The sequence below is a fragment of the Lissotriton vulgaris genome, chromosome 1_1 (assembly GCF_964263255.1).
Source record: "Lissotriton vulgaris chromosome 1_1, aLisVul1.2, whole genome shotgun sequence".
Taxonomy (NCBI): Eukaryota; Metazoa; Chordata; class Amphibia; order Caudata; family Salamandridae; genus Lissotriton; species Lissotriton vulgaris.
The window spans coordinates 962,762,945-962,780,084 of NC_141685.1; the positions used below are offsets into that span (position 1 = coordinate 962,762,945).

Sequence of the window (17,140 nt, forward strand, 5' to 3'; positions counted from 1 at the left end):
ATCTTTCTCTGCATTCCTGGGGGAGGTTCATGATTGTTTAAACAGTAAACCACAGGTATTCTTCCTTGTGCAAACTTTGAGACAAACTGAAAGCTAACAACCACACCTTCGACCTCTTCCACAAACTGGGGAAAAAAGGGTATTTAAAGACGATTGCATTCTTTTCCTACGCGAATCTCTATAGCCAACAAGCCTATTTGCACAGTTTTCTTTCCTAATAACTTTTTTTCCTAAAAAAAAAGTAAAGTTAGAATATTGAGGTTTTCCTGCCAACACTTGTCAACTTTGAACATTTTTGTTAAAGATGTCCTATTAAAACTCAAAGATCAGGCAGGTATATTTAAAACATTTAAAAAAAGATTGCCTTGGAGCATGGATTTTGGGGAGTGCAGACTGGCGGGGCGGGGTGTGTTTGTGGGATTTGGGGGTGAACAATATCTGGATCCCACCCATAGGAGGTATTCAATGCTTGGACTTTTAGTTACTATCACTTAAAGCAGAAATCCGTCTTCCATTAAAAGAAAGAGCAAGTTACTTACATTCTGTAACATTCTTTCTAACCACAGATTCCTGACCTTTAGAATATCCCCAGGTGCCAAACTGAATGCAGAAGATTTTTCAGGATAGCATAGACGCAGCTCTGCACCGAAGTGATGTCTGGTGCGGCTTAGAAGCACAGCCAAAGCGTGATGACGTCAGTTATTTCTGGCCACTGTCCCCACCATCTGACACGGAGCACAAAGAACCAATTAATTGTGCCTGCATGCAGATCTCTCGAGTTTGGGCTTTTTAGATGATAAAGAGTCTATTTTACAAAATGGGGAGACGGGAGGGTACTGAGGAATCTGTAGGTGGTGTTAATGTGGAATGACTTGCATCAAAAAGTCCTGCAGGATCTAACAGCCAAAATGCCATTCTGTGTGGACCTGGCTGTCACAGCAGTAATGCTTCCTGAATATCTGCATTGATGCCCAAGTAACAGCTGCATACTTGGACGTCACCTGAACAGCATGTGGATCTCACCCATATGTGGCACCGGAACACCATGCTAGTTCCGATCCCTCTCATTCAGTCGATCATATCCAGGCTTGACCAAATTGCACAGGTGGTTGTGTCCTAGCCATCCGGAACAGTACACACCAAGTTGGCAGGGAATTCCTGTGGGGCTGCTGGGATGATCCCTGTGACAATATCCCACACTGCATGGGAGTACCTACCCAGCAAAGAGTTGCCGTTTACTTATGTCAGCTGAAGAGAACATCTTTTTTACGTAATGCTTTAGTTCTTTTTTACTCTGACTGGGGGAAGGGGGCATAGAAAAATAATGGGATTAAACCTGCTAGTGGATGCCTTAACTACTGGCCGCTAAGCAGTACGATGTTGCATAAGGAAGGCACGGTCACCTGGAGGGAATCTGTGGCGTCTTGCCACATGTCTGTTCTAAGGAGGACCGGAGCAGGGTTTAGCCAGATACCCATGAAGGGGTCAGTCAGGGCTTCATTGATCATCAGCAATATTCTGATATTGTCTGTTCGGGTTGAAAGACCACTGTGAGGACGTTGGTTTTCCCCTCAGGATTGCTGCAAGTCCAGAACTTCAGTCGGTCAACTGATGTCTGTGGCGAACACAGTTGACTTTTCTGTGGAAAGGTCCGGGGGAGAATAGCTCCTTGCCTAGGGAAGTGTCCAATCCCATGGCATCTTGTAGAACCAAATAACAATTTATCTTCTTCATATTGTGGAGGAAATTTAAAACCATCCCCAAAAGCTGGTTGCCTCTGGTCAGAGGCCACAAAACGCTGGAGCCTGGAGAATGGCTCCTATGCAAAAGCAATGTTCTATCAGTTAAAAGGTACTAGGGCCTGGCAACTCAAAACTATTTCAGAGTGATATTTCGGCAGAGGTTGAGATAAATTTGTTTCGGATTTGGATAGAATGATGGGATCGGCGTCCTACATCAGCGTAAAGACCGGCAACAATGAGGAAGGAAACAGTATTTGGAGTTTACTCCAGGGTTTGAAGCTCTACCTAAAAACAGGTTCAGAAGACAGACCGTACAGAGGCTTGACTCACTGGCGGGAACCAGACTGGAGGCCTCTGCAATTAGTGGAGCTCAAAGACACACCAGAAGAGCCAGTAGGGTGTCAAAGATGTGAATCCTGGCTTACTCAAATGCCTAAATCTGTTGTGGCATCGTTGATGGTCCCAGGAATTCAGTCTGCACCAAGATCAGCTGCAAAATGTTTTTCTCAGTAGGGAATCTAGGGTGACACTGAGGGTAACATTGGCATCATTGCGACTTCGCAGAAAGTGAGTGCAAGCCTGGGATGAAGCCAGTTTCGATTTAAATTTTGTCTTCGATTTCAACCCACCCATAGATTTGAACCATAACAACAATCTATCTCAGGAGCTGCTAGCTGGTTGACATCATCGACTTAGAGTGGGAGCTGGTCTTTCGAGTCTTCTGGCAATGCTTGGCGACGTACAGAATGTCTTTGCACTCAAGGATCACCTTCAGGTAAATCTGGGCACTCTCCTGGCATTACTTGAGTCATGGCCCCAATAAAAGACACCTCGTGGGGATCAGTCACATACATTTGTCTCTGCCAAAGTCCCGACATGCATTAAACAATGTAGTTTTAAGAGGGAATATGTTCCTTTGCTTACAGAGACATTTTGTGAGAAACTCGTCAGCCAATGAGACAAATTTAGGAGGTAGCTCCTGTTACCCTCACAGAGACACAGAAAGACACAAAGACTTCAGCACATTAATTTCAGGGGCTGAGAATAATCGACGCAAAGTTGCAGAATGCAAACTACTGGCATGCAGAGGATATACATAGAAAATCCTCTAGATCTAGTCAGGCACCTGGGGACATTCTAAAAGGGGATTTCTTCAGGTATACGAGGTGTAAATGAGGTATAAAAGAAGCATATACTATAAATAGGAGTCAAAGACATAAAAAAATATATATATATATTCACTAAAAAGAACGAAAGGTTGCAAGGAGGATATAGTTTGGCTCAGATTTCACTTGTGCAAAACCACAGAAATTCAGCAGTTCTAGTTACCAGAGCTAACTATAACCTGTGCCCCCCACAGTGCACGTATTCTGACCTTACATATTACATCACTCATGACATCACCCAGCATGAGTGTTTCTTAAATATTTGAAACTTAAAGATATATACTAAGCTACAGCATAAGTTATATTACTATTCTTTCTGTACTAGTATTTAGTCATACTATTTCTAGCAGCGGTGGGCGTGTGTGTGCAAGTGACTGAATGGGTGTGCTAGTGGTTATGTGAGTAGCTGTATGGGTAAGTGAGTTGCTGTGTGAGTCGCTGTATTGCAGAGTGAGGGGGTGTGTGAGTAGCCTGGTGGGTGAGCGAGTGGGCGTAGGAGTGGCTGTATGGGTGAGTGAGTAGCCGTGAGTGTGTGTATAGGTATGTGAGTGGGTCTGAGTGGCAGCATTGGAGAGGGAATGTCTGTGTGAATGGCTGTAACAATGAGTGAGTGGTTGTATGGATGTGTGAATTGTTATGCAAGTGGTTTTCTGGGTGTATGAGTGGTTGTATGGGTGAGTGAGAGGTGGCTGTGTTAGTGGCTCTATGGGTAGGTGAGTGGGTGTGTGAATGGCTGTCAAAGTTAATAAGTGGATGTGTGAGTAGCTGTATTGATGTGTGAGTGGCTGCATGCAGGAGCATGTGGGTGTAAGAGTACTTGTATGGGTAAGTGACTGACTGAAGTAGGTTCTCTGTGTCTGCATGACTGGATGTGTGAGTGGCTGTATTATCAAGTGAGTGGGTGCACGAGTGGCTGCATGGTTGAATTAGTGGGTGTGAGTTAGTGGGTGTATGAGTGGATCTATGAATGAGTGATTGGTTGTGAGTACAGGTATGGGTCTGAACGAGTGTGATGGGTTGTGTGGGAGTGGGTGCATGAGAAGTTCTATGGAGGTGGGTCTGTGCAGGTCAGTAATGTGATCGGTGTTATCAGTGAGGTCACGGACCATGTGGAGCCCCGGCAGCTAAGATGGCGATGGAGACTAGGACCTCAGTAGGGATATTCTCTCACCTACTGGACACCCTTACTGACTGTTGTTGTGCCCGGAGAATCTAGCGGAGCTCTGGTCTTTGCTGCTGTTTGTTTGCAGTACCGCAGCACCTCACCGCACCCGCTTCGCGGGTGCCGCTTCGCGGGATTAAGAAGGCGCTATCTGATCCAGGCGCAGGAGGGGAAAAGCCAAAGGAATCAGGTGCGGAGCGTCCCAGGGACTCTGAAGACCAAGAGTCCCTGCGTGACCGTACAAACTGGTCAACGCCCCCTGACAGCCACGCCCCCCCTGCCGACATTCGCCCTATTTTATCAGTGTGTAACACCGCTACGCAGGACGCTGGGCGAAGCCCGGGCAAAGGGCGGGCCGTCTGTGGCCGTCCGAGGCCGATTGAAGCGGGGCTGGGCCCACTCTCTTGCATCTAATTCTGAACCCCTTCTGAAACGACATGTCTGCTGCTGCTGCTACAGGTATGAGTCGAGAAAAGACTACAACTGACAAAGTGGAAGGTTTACCACTCAGGGGCACCCTTGACAATTACTTTACTAAAGTTCTTAATGACTTAGAAAAGGAGACCATGCTAGCAGAACGGAGGGCGGAGCGTCGTCGCTCGGTCGAAAACTTGAAACATAAAACAGTCATAGATCCTACGCAGAATGGAACTGAAGACCTCACCCTGCCAGAGAGCGTTCCGCTCTTGCTGCGAGACTATACCCCTACACCGTGTGTCTCTTCAGGGCAGCCCCTGAGTCCTATTCCCCCTACTAGTCCTACTAGCCAATCAAAGGATCCAGTTATAACAAATCTTACATCAGACAAAATAAAACGTAGTAAGAAAAAAAAAAAAAGATCTATCATGCCTTTAGTCCAAGGTCCACCCCCCAGACAAACGAAGACAAAAAGAAGGTGTAAAGCAAAAACCCAGGATTAGCCATTCAGATTTTGGTAAATCTCATAAACCAGGAATCTTAGTCGGGCAGGCCCCAGTAGCTGTAGAAGACTGCCCAATAAATCTGGTAACCCAGCAATCACCTTTACATACTGGAATGGACATTAATAGTGCACCCAACAATGCTCCCACAGAATCCATATTGAAACCAGCCTACACTAGTGTTTCACTAGATAGTATGGAACATTTAATTAGATCGTTCATTTTACCTATTATAAAAAGACTAAAAATAGTGGAGAAGCGTCTAGAAGAGATGGAGTTGGGAGCTATGGGGAAGGTTAGCTCATCTGTAGTTTCAGTGAGTGAGGTAGTGCCGCCTTCTGTCCCGGCTACACTAGCTATGTCTAATGCCCCCAAAGTTTCGTCTAAATCCACCAGTGCTAAACCTAATCCTTCCAAAACAATAAGTTCTAGTCAAAATAAGTTAACTCCCCCAAAACAGACAAAAAAAAAAAAATCGGTCACTATTCCTACGAGTAACATCATGAGAGTTCAGGAAAAGGTCTCCGAAGGGAAAACTCACGAAGAAAGGAGAGGTATTAGACATTTAGGTGGTTCAATGAACAGGGGTCCACCAGCATAGCTCCCCCCAGAAGCTGTGCCATATGTGGTTGTCTTAACAGGGGTTCCTACACTGGCTGATAATAAAAGGGAAGGATATGCCCAGCTTAAGAACAAAATCATGCACTGGTTAAGACTGTACAGACCAATTACAAGTAACATCAATGGTGAAATAGTCCATGTTCGCTGATTATCATGGCTGGGCAGCTGAAGTAAGGATACTGAAGGAGATGTAGTTGTAGTCAACTTCAGAGACTCACGTGTGGTTGACTACATACTAAACTGGCCAGCAGGGAGAGGTAATAATAGTATTATAATTCGCCCCCCTGACTTACTTCTACCCCAGATCCTTAGTGTTTGCCCCGAATCATATAAGCAGACAAACAAATATCCATACACTCATCCCAACTCCATTTAATACTGGGTACATGTCACATACACAACATCAAATGCCGGTCCCAGATCCCTATGGGTGGAATACTGTACCATTTAAACGCCAATACAAATTTTAGTAGACGCATGGACCATTTGAGGCCTTTTACTCCCCCTGGAGACATACAACAGATTTGATGTCTTCAATGGAATGGACGAATGCGATTGAAAGTTACAGACCAGGATGGGCATGGGCGGCCAATCCTGTGTTACTAATTCAGTTAACGTAGCCATTGGGGTCTCAGAAGATACCATCTTGTATCCTACATCAAATCTGCTCATGGGGCAGGGAAATGCAGCTAGTGGCACCCAGTCAGTGGAGGTAGATAGAGAGTTAAAGGACAGTTTACAAAGTAACATCCCCAATGAAACCAGTAACATAATACGGAATCTAAACTCTGGAAGTGATGTTGAAGCACAGCCTGACCTGGCTTTCAGAGACTTGGGAAATGACCAGGTCGGTCATTATTTAGTGTCCTGGAATATAGCAGGCCTTAGGAATAAGATAAATTCTCAAGATTGGCTAGATTTTATTGACAATTATGTCATAATAATTATGCAGGAAACCTGGGCAATGGAATCTTACCACCTCTTGGGCTATCTAAACTTCTCTATATCCGCAACTCAAACGAAGAGGGGAAGGCCTATGGGGGGTCTGAACACTTGGGTTAAACAGGATGCCAGGTATACTACGGTGTACGTAGACTCCAATTCGAAGGATATACTAATTGTGAAGCTCCATTCGCCTGAGTTTGGAGACCTATTAATTTTCAATGTATATGCAAGGGGTAATCCGTGAAGTAAACCCTCTGAGACAGTTAAACAATTGGGACAGTGCCTAAAACAATACAGAGGAAAAGCGATGTAATAATAGGAGGAGACTTTAATTGCTCTTTGGAGCCGCTGGATCACTTTGATATTGACCTTACAGAGGCAGAGGATGATAGCTGGCAAATCCCTTCGTTAAATATACCACCCATTAAGAAGTGGACCCAATCAGCTATCCAGCTCAAAACCTTTAGCCTAGAACATGGGTTAAGAGCAGTTAATGGTAGAACCAAAGGGGATAGGGATGGAAGTCCAACTTTTAATAATGGCATACGCTCAAGTAGGATTGACTACATTTTTGTCAATCTGGAATTTTGGGCAGCTATCCGGGATATGACTATTATTAATAGAATCGAGAGCGACCATAACCCTCTTAGTTTAGAGTTCCATTTTCTTACAAAAATGGGAGTCCCTGACACAGATACATCCAACGATAGTCCTTGCAAAGGATACTAGAAGGATAAAATGGACGGAATGCTAGGATAACTGCCAAAGCATTCCAGAAATGGAAGAAATGGTCTCAAGCGTAACTAGTGAGTTACAATGTTGCATGCTTAGTAACGATTTTGAGACTGGGTTGGTCTCTATTCACACAACCTTATTTTTAAATCTTAGCAAATTTTTTATAAAGGAAAAAAGTAACCGTCCACGTAAAGGTAGAAAGAAACAGGAATCTTGGTATGACAAAAGCCGTAGAACCGCATATAAATCTCTAGCAATGGCTGTGAGATCAAAGGATAGGCTCTCTATACGTGATGCGAGGCGTCACTATAAAGCGACCCAGCAGGAAGCAAAAAAAAGCTGTGATAACAAATACTGGGAAGAGTTATATGACGCATGTAAGGCTAGAAACATGATAGGATTCTGGAACCTAGTGAAATGGCGCAAAGGATCTAGTAGGACACAGCCCGAAAACTCAGTTCCACCCGAAAGATGGGTATCACACTTTAAATCCCAGTTTGCAAATACCGAACGGGTGAGCTGGGAATGCATGGATCCTATAACAAACAGTGTAGCAACTACCCCGTTAGTATTCAGTCGCAGCGAAGTGGAGCATGCCCTAAACACTATTCCGAGAGGAAAAGCCCCGGGTCCGGACAAAATTCCGGCACATCTTTTTCTCCATTGTAGAGAGGTATGGGTGCCATACATAGAGCTGTTGGCAAACGCAATCTCCAGGGGCTCCCCGATTCCAGATGTCTGGAGGGGGGCTGAAATTATCCCAATTTTTAAAAAAGGGGATCGCGTAGACCCTGCAAACTACAGGCCAATTAGCCTAATTGCATGCATCCAGAAGGTGGTGGCAAGGCTGGTTCTGCACAGGATCCAGAATTGTGTTGACGATTCCGGGGTTATGTCAGCCCTACAGGCCGGCTTTCGTCCCTTTACCAGCACCGTGGACCAAGTTTTTAGATTTTCTAACATATATTGGAAGTGGGTTATCCTAGATGGGGGCACTCTTTACGCAGCATTTGTCGATTTGAAATCGGCCTTCGATTTAGTCCCACGCTCAAGGTTGTGGCAAGTGCTTTACGATCAAGGTATGCCACAAGAACTTCTCACTCTCCTAATTAAATTCCACCACAATAATTACGCACAGGTTAGGTGGGATAACCAGACCCAGGTCACTGATAAATTCAACACTGAAAGGGGTGTCAGACAAGGGTGCGTTTTAGCACCAACTCTGTTTACATTATATATAAATAGGGTTATTGAATACTTTAAGGATGCCCACACAGATGCACCCAAACAAAATGGCATCCCAATACCCCTGCTAATGTTTGCAGACGACACCCTTTTAATCTCCAAAACACAGGAAGGGCTACAAAAAGCAATTGGCTGTTTTGAGGGCTTTTGCATAGACCACAGGTTAATCATAAATGTGTCTAAAACTAAATTTATGGTAATGCACAGACACAAGAAAGTGAGGGGTACAGTTTTTATGAATGGTGAGCTTTTAGAACAGATAGTTTCAGTTACCTGGGCATTACATTGGGATCTAGGTTGGAATGGAAGCCACATATGATCTACCTGAAAGCAAAACATGCACAGTTAGCAGGTGTCCTTTTGAGAGAATTGAGATCATCAGTCACCCAACCATTAGCCCCAGCTTTAAAAATATATGACACGAAAGTAAGGGCTTCGATGTTATATGGGGCAGAACTATGGGGGGTCACTGATGTTTCTGCTTTGACTAATGCCCAAAACAAATTTTTGCGGTGCATAACAAAACTTCCCAAATCAACTCCATTACTACCGTTGTACATGGATTTGGGATGTCAGAAAATCAAGGACATAGCGAGTTTTCGACCAATGGCATACTGGAGGAGGCTTCGGGTTACGCCTGTATTAACACATTATGCTTTGGCACTCCTTGAAACCAGAAATATGGACACAGGGGGGAAAATACCATGGTTTAAATAGGTCAGGTTGCAATACAAAGCCCTGGGAATGTAGCAACTGTGGGACAACCCAGCCGAAAACATCTTCCCATCACGAAAGGCTCCTAAAGAGATGTATTGGACCAATATTACCCAAAGGGAATTTCAAACTCACACGGATGCATCACTAACCAGGGCTTTTCTGGATCTTAAACATATCCCTGAATATGAGCGATATTGGGACCTCATTACCATCCCCAATGATAGAAAGCTATTTCACCAATATAGGGTAGGAACTCTCCCCATTAATACATTTACAAGTAAATGGTCAAGTAGTAAAGATCAATATCAGTGTCCGTTCTGTCCAGCCCAATCAGAAACCTTAGCACATGTTTTGTTCATATGTCCAGTTTATAGAGCTCCACGTCATAAATGGATTAAACCTATATGTTTACAAAAAGGCATCCATAGCGGTACTGAGGCACTCAGGATTGTTAGAACGGACTGCTCCGATAGTATGGTTATTGCACTTGCTAAGTTTTTAAAATGGATGTTGACTATACGATGAGACAAACTGAAGCAAAAATAGACTGTAGTGTCCTAACCCGTCCTTTTTAATTGAAAGCATCAGCTTTTTAATTTTCTTAACTTCATAATAATTTTTAAATGGTTTATTTAACCTTTTTAAGATATATTATATTTATATTTTTTAAGAAAACTGTGTCTAGACCACCCTGTTTAAAGCATGATCAAATAGCTAACCCATGTTTTATTACTGATCCTAAGGACATCTGGATCTAATGAGTATGAAGTGTTCTATATTTTAATTGATTGTTATTTTATTGTATTGTCTTTTATGACTTCGGTCGCAATAAAGACTTATTGACTGACTGACTGACTGACTAGGACCTCACCCTGAGAGAAGGGGGAGTGGAGCAGCCTGCATTCCTAGGACATATGCGCTAGGGGCTGGTGCCCCCCCGATCTGAGAAATAGTTCTGTGCTGCCCCCCGTGGCAGAGGTGAGGACGTGTGAAAGCCTGGGGGGGGTGCAGGAGCGGGGTTAGAGACCTCAGGGGTCTCTGCTGAGGACTCTGGCTTAAGAGTTGGGGCCGGATATGGACCTAGCGCAAACAGGTACGTACTGAACAGGGCGGGCAGGGAAAGGACCGAATCATGCTAGAAGAGCCAGGGGTGCTCCTGACTGGCGGTCTCTCAGTGTGGGACTGAGATACCATGATGTGCTGCGTGGACTTTGCCTCCCTCACATTTGTAGTACACAAGTGGAGCCCTGCAACTGGTGGGCATTGCCTCTCTGCATAGACTCTGGGTGATTTGTGCTGGCCTGCAGGGGAAGGCACCCACCGCCATATGAGGTGCGAACAGGGGTGGAGAAGTAACGCTTGGCTAGGACTGTAGAGTGGCTCATTCTGCAGTCTAACCTCGGCAGAGGGACCAACTGCAAGGTATACTGAGAGCAGAATAGGAGGACTACCTGCTTTAGACTCCTCTTCCGAGCACAGAGGTCTTTACTGAGCCCATTACTGCAATGGGGAAACCAAAGGAGAGGCCCCGGGTACCAAGTTAGAGTAGGGGGCGGGGGGGGGGAGGGAGTGTTAGCCCAGCCGCCAAGGCAGAGGAGTTGAAACCCACGATGCACCCTATACAGCTCCAATTTGATAGGATCCTCAACGCTATTGCGGACATCAAGTCTACTCTTCAAAGATACATCAGTACTGGTTCTGTTGGTCTGGGGCTCCTGTGGGCTGACCATCACAAGGTGAAGGGTGTGGAGACCGTGTTGGGAGAGCTGCAACCGTGAGAGTGCCAATGACAGAGCTGTCCATTAAGGTGTGCATTCTGCAACCCCATGCCGAAGACTATGAAGGGAGCAACCGTCAGAACAGTATACACATTGTGGGCATCCCCGAGGGGACTGAGAGAGTAGACATGGTGTTGGACCTAGATGTACTGGCTTTACATCGGAATATGCCCACAGGGTACCGGCACGACTGCTGGCACAGGGACACCCTGCCTGGCGACTGGTGGTTAAATTACTTCATTACAGGGACAGAGATGTAATATTGCAAAAAGCTCAGTCGGGAGACCTATTCACTCTGGGAAATGGCAAAATATCACTGTTCCAGATTTCACTGCCGCTGTGCAGGCCAAGAGGGCCTCCTTAGCCGTGAAGAGACCACTCCAAAAGGAGGGACTGCAAAACTTGCTAAAGTTTACAGCCAAACTGAAAATCATGCTTGATGGCTCTACACACTTATGTGCAGACCTGCACGTGGGAATGGTTTGAGGCATCTAGATCGTCATCCAACTCCGACTCAGAGACATGTGTCCCGTCAGGCTGCCGTTTGGTGCTATTGAGGGCTCGGTGGTGGATAGTGGTGATCACCTGACTGTAGCCCATAGACTACAGAGGATTTAATGTAGAGGGGAGAAGCCCGGCAAAGTTTATTTTACAAGGGAGGGGGGCGTGGCTTGGCCGGCTTCAGGATGGCCGCACTCTCAGTGGGCTCTGCCGGCCAAGCTTCAGAATCCGCCATTATCCTGTTGACATCTTCATCCTACCTGCACTTTGATTTCTTTTTCCGGCTCCCCGTTGCTAGAGGCGCAGATTGATTCCGCCGCTGCACCCGTGTGCTGCTGCCGAGAAACACCAACTGCTGAAGGCGCCGGGCCAGCGCATAGGGCGCTGTGGGGGCTGGCCCTTCTCCCTCCGGGGCCGCGCTGGGCTCCTGGTGCTTCCCACTGCCTGGAGGTTATACGAGGATGACGTACTCCGGGATCCGATGAGTACGCGTCGCCTCTGTGGTGTTTTCTGGATGGTAGGGGGTCTGTGATCTGCACCACTTGGCCCGGTGCACTACTTGGCCCGGTGCACCGCGGCTTGGGCACCATTGTCTTCTCCCTTGGGGTCGCATCCCACGGCGGCCGCAGGAGCCTGGTGACGGGAGCGGCGGACCCCCCGTGTCACCCTGCTGGTGTGGCCCCAGCTTGGCGCGTGCCCCCCGCCTTCCTTCTTGCTCCGCTGAGTGGGCAACCTCCGCCGCTACACAGCCTTGTACTCTGCTCCCCTTGAGGCCTGTTGTGCCCGGACCTCACCGCGTTCGATTTTGGACCCCCTGCATGTTGTATAGCAGGAGCTGGACCCTGGGCCCACACCGGTGCCGCCTGCTACACAGCTTGGCGGGTGCTTGCTATTGAAGATCAGTGCTGCGGCTTCGCGGGCCGACTCTTACACTGGAACTGTGTCCTGCCCCTCATTGCCCTTCCGGATCAATTGGGCTTTATTCCTGGCAGAGCCACCTTGCACAAACTCCGAACCATATTTTCAGTTCTACACCATATCAACCTCCGCCTCCCCGCAGTGGCTGCTCTCTTGGAAGCCACGAAGGCGTTCGACATGCTGGAATGGCCCTTCTTATTCTTTCTTCTACCGCGCAATATATTTATACGCAAGATATCGCTCCTCTACACTAGCCCTTCGTCTCGTCTCCGAATTAATGGACAGACCTCTGATCCCATCAGTATTGAACGCGATACTTGGCAAGGGTGCCCTCTATCACATTTGCTTTTCGCCATTGCGATCGAACCTCTTGTGGCCAGACTTCGGCAGAACCACACTCAGAGGAGTATAGGTTTCTCAACTCGTTACCTCCTTGTCTCCATGTATGCGGACGACACAACCTTGTATGTACGCCACCCCCAAGAAAATCTTAGCCCTCTTGTACGCGAGATCATACGATTCGGCGGACTGTCTGACATACAGGTGAATTGGAGCAAGTCTGTGCTATTTCCTCTCACTGATGCCCACATGCCATTCACGCCTGACTTTCCCTTTGTATGGGCCTCCAGTCCCACCCGCTACCTGGGCATCTTGCAGAGTAGGGACTTAGACGAACTCTGGATATCCAACTTCGGGCATGCAGTGGATTGGCTGGAATCCAAGATTCCGAATTGGTGTCAGCTTCAGTTATCTCTTGCCGGCCGGATTGCCTTTGCTAAGTGGAGAAGTGTGGCTCAGGGGTTAGAGGCGGCAGACCTGGAAGCTGAGATCGGCCCTGGACCAGGGTTCAATTCCCCGCCTCGGCGGGTCTTGGGCTAAAAAATTCCACAGACTCGATAATTCTCGCTCCGGTGCCTTCTCGACTCACGGGTTCACACTCTGCGACTCTGGGCAATAGCTTGCTTAATCTCCACAACGGCCCCTCGCGGCGGGATGCCTGGCTTTTACCTTGTGGATACCCTGCCGGGGTGATCTCACAGGGGAATACCAGGACGGGTTCCCTAAGCAAGCGCCGGGAAACCCACTGCGGGTAGCTGTGCGCTATAGAAGCTCAAATACAAGATGGTGGTTCTGCTGAAATTCCTTTATCTGTTTTTGAACATCCCTATCCTCCTCACTGATCATTTTTTCCACAAACTGCGTTCCTTAATCATTTCACTCGTCTGGGCCGGTAAACAACCAAGAGTCGCGTAGAATATCCTCATTCTCCCTATGTCGGTCGGCGGTATGGGCGCTCCTAACTTCAAGCTTTACGCCTTATGCGCTTAAGCCAGCTTTCTGCATTTCTGGATCCATCCCTCTCCCCATCAACCACACGTAGCTGTGGGCCCTGATATTGCATCTCCCTGGCCGTTGGCCACGGCATTATTTGCTCTGTCAAGGCACCCGCGTGCAGAGGTGGACATGGTTGAGACATTGCGTTGGGCCTGGACTGGTCTGCGCCGACTCTCCAATTTCTTGATGCTCTCGGCTAACACCAAGCCAATTGCGAGTCATCCTGCTTCTCCCCCCTCCAGCCATCCGGCATGTCCAAACAAGCATCACGCCTGGGCCTGCTGACAGTGGCAGACTTATATCCAGGGAACACGTTTTATTCTCTTCCCGCTTCTTCTGGCCCATTGGCCACACTCTTGTTTCATCAGTTGCGTGCTATCTGCCGGGAGCTGCATCCTACATTCCCCAGCCCCCGTCTACGATGTCTGCTCTTGATTTTATATACACATCCCCAACCCCAGATTGTCACTAAATTATATGCCATTACGTTGTTGTCCACTTCCATCTCTACAGATCGGGGGCGCGTGGAGTGGGGCACGGACCTGGGCATGGACATCGCGCAGGCTGACTGGCTCTACTGTTGCAATCAGACGAATAAACTGTTACCCAACTACCGGCTTCGTCTTAAACACTTCAAGTATCTGCACAGTCTATACCGCACTCCTGTCTAGCTCTACAAACTAGGACTCATACCCAGGGCCATTTGCATGCGCTGCGCTGCGCTGCGCTGCCCCTGCCGCAGACTTTGCTCATCTAGCATGGCTATGCCCCAAGGTGTCAGAATTTTGGCAGGCAGTATGCATCGCCATCTCTGAAATTACCTCAGCGAAGGTGCCGCCTGACCCTTCACTGTGTCTGCTAGGCTTTGTAAAATTCTGTCCAGATGCCCCTCCCCGCTCAGTTGCAATGCTGCTAGTCCTTGCCAGGCGTAGGGTAGCCATGAGCTGTGGTTGCAGACCGGCGCCTAAATTTGATCACTGGCTGGAGGACGCCTCGAGGTGCCAGACTTTGCTGTCGGAATTTTGGGACCTGTTACGCGCACGGTCTCGTCCTATAGACATATGGGGCCCCTTAGTGGCATATCTTCACTCCCAAGCTCCTTCAAGCTGCAAGCCTCTCCAACGCTCCACGCTGGCACCCTGCCCGCCGCGGCCACCGGTGAGTAACTGCTTCCCTTTATCCCTTTGCCTCCCTAGTCCGCTGCACTGATCACCATCGCTGTAGCTGTGTACACACCTCCCTTTGGGGAGGGACAAACTGGGTAACTTTGCTCTCATAACAGTATCACAGAGAATTTGTTTTGTGCAGGTGGGAATGTCTTTTCAATTTTGACGCTTGACTTGGAACTTACTGTGTCTCTTTTACAAGGGCTGTGGGCTTGTCTACTTCCCCGGCAGTTGGCGGGGCATTGATGCCTCCATCCTAACTATCATCCGATTTCTGACCGCATCTGTCACAGGCCTAAGTGGGTCTCCGTGGCACAGGGGCAGAGAGTTCTCCCTGGGGGCCCCTGAGCAGCTGTGCATGACCTTGTTTATTTCGGAGCTGCACTATATACCAGGGCTAGTGCCAAACTGGATGAGACTGCTCGCATTTTCCTGCCCCTAAAAACTTGGAGGAGCAATGCCCAGGACACTATACAACGTGGGAGAAACGAGGAAGGCTTAGTTCTTAATGGAGCAAGAAAGTTGTGTGCCAATTCATACAAAGGGTTGACTTGTGTTGTGGGGGATGCAAAGTTAGAGTGGGTGGCAAAACTGTAATTTGATTATAATGTGGGTTGGGTGCTACTGAATAATGTACATCAAATAGGGCAGGTAGTTCGCAAGTTACACCCAGTGAAAATACATCAGGTTTCATGGTGCTGTATAGAGGTGGGCAGTATTACAAGTGTAAGGGAATTCATATATTGATAACTTTAGCATTGTATGAAAAATCTGCACACTATTTGACAGAGACTTAGCATGATTTAGCCTTCTCTTTGTATTTTCACAATCATATAGATCTATTGGAAGGGAGAACTAAGACAAAAACTTGGCAAAAGCATGAAATAATTGATTTTATTTGTAGATCAAGTTTTGTGCCAATCTGACAAGGTGGGCGAAGTTAAAATGGGGTGGGGGTTGGGAGGGCAGAAGGCTATGCACTTGAGATAAAACACATGAAAGTCATGGGGAAAAAAGCACAAGAAAAAGACTAGTCATGATTCAGCAAACAAAACCCAAAACCCCCTGAAATTCACCAGCGATGCTAAGCAAACCACAGTGCACACCAGAACTCTCACCCACTGTCATCTTCAGTGAACACTGTAGAAGTTGGCATGGAAAACAAAATATTCTGCAAAGAGCAACACATGAAGTTGTGAGTTATAGTGATTAATTTCAGGACACTTTTGGTTTTGTGTTTGCAGAAACGAATCTTTAACTATGTATTTTTCACTGAATACATACATATTTACATGCATACACACACACCTATTATATATATATATATATATATATATATATATATATATATATACACATACAAATATATACATACATACACACACACACACATTTTTTCATTGAAGGGATGTTATAGTTAGGTGAGAAGGTCAGTTAAAACATACCATTTAAATGAACAAATGACTGAAATTCATCAGTTGTAGGGATCATCCACTCTCCACTCCAATTTACCCTCATCCACTCTCCGCCCCCATCTACTCTCCATTCCTGTGCGATGGAAGTTTAATAGAAACCTGAATGTGTAGAATGGAAGTGGAAGTGACAAACAAAAAAATGAAAAAATAAGTACCATGAATCGCAGGACTAATCAAATAAAATTAATCAGTGCTTGGTCCATGCTCTAGAGAAATAAAGGAAGAGAAGGGAGGAATATGGTGGCCAGTTGGGAGGCAGCTTAAAAGAATTACATCATCGACAAATGATAAGTAATGGGTGGGCTTCAAGCCCTTAACTGTACACAATATTTCTCACATCTAGACCTTACACGTAAAAACCTTAGAAATTCTCCGGTAAAAAAGACAAAGGGAAAAGTTTTGTTGTATTTGGGTGAAAAGGTCAGTTAAAACATGCTGTTTTAAATTACCAAAACAGAAATTCACAGGTTCCAGTTATCTCATGTAAATATTACTCATAACCTAAAGCCATTATAAGCCACTCCCTTGCCATGTGCGGTTACATTCCTCCCATATTTTATGACTGGTTTTATGATATCATTGATGACAACACTGTGCATGGTGGGGGTCAGGAGTAAGTTACCTTATATGAGATTACTACAACTGGTGAATTTCAGTCGCTTGTTCGTTTAAACTCTCATTTTAACCTAGCTATAATATCCCTTTAACATTGAT

At 46.6% G+C, this 17,140-nt stretch overlaps 1 protein-coding gene across 1 annotated transcript in view; it reads right to left on the reverse strand.

Annotated features, from left to right (window-relative positions):
* The window catches only part of NEMP1 (nuclear envelope integral membrane protein 1), a 613,931-nt gene that overhangs the window by 118,686 nt on the left and 478,105 nt on the right, over window positions 1-17,140 (reverse strand). The gene's annotated exons all lie outside the window — the stretch shown is intronic.